The following is a 372-nucleotide window of genomic DNA, read 5'->3' as shown; positions in this document are numbered from 1 at the left end:
AATGAAACAAATAGTCCAGGTTGTGATTCAATTTCATTTAACTTTTTATCTAACTTTATAAGGAATAATGCTCAGTTTTTCGGTCATGCAATCGTCTTTTAGTTTTTCCGATATAAAAATCATTGCAGTCTCAACAGGCAGCTCTACATAAACCTTAGCCATTTGGCCACGGCCCTAGGTCTGTCCTTGTAAGGAAAGAAAGATTTAATGCGACGAGTGCTTTGAAAAATTATTCTAGGGAAAAATTAATAGTCTGAGTAAATTATTCTACTCTAATTACTCAAAAAAAAATACTCTGTTTGTCACCGGTGTTTGTGTATTTACGACATTTCTTACCTGACTGTTTAGATTGGTTTGGCTTTTATATTGGTA

Source organism: Montipora foliosa, chromosome 1 (genome assembly GCF_036669935.1).
Source record: "Montipora foliosa isolate CH-2021 chromosome 1, ASM3666993v2, whole genome shotgun sequence".
Taxonomy (NCBI): domain Eukaryota; kingdom Metazoa; phylum Cnidaria; class Anthozoa; order Scleractinia; family Acroporidae; genus Montipora; species Montipora foliosa.
Note: the sequence above shows the minus strand (reverse complement) of the source record.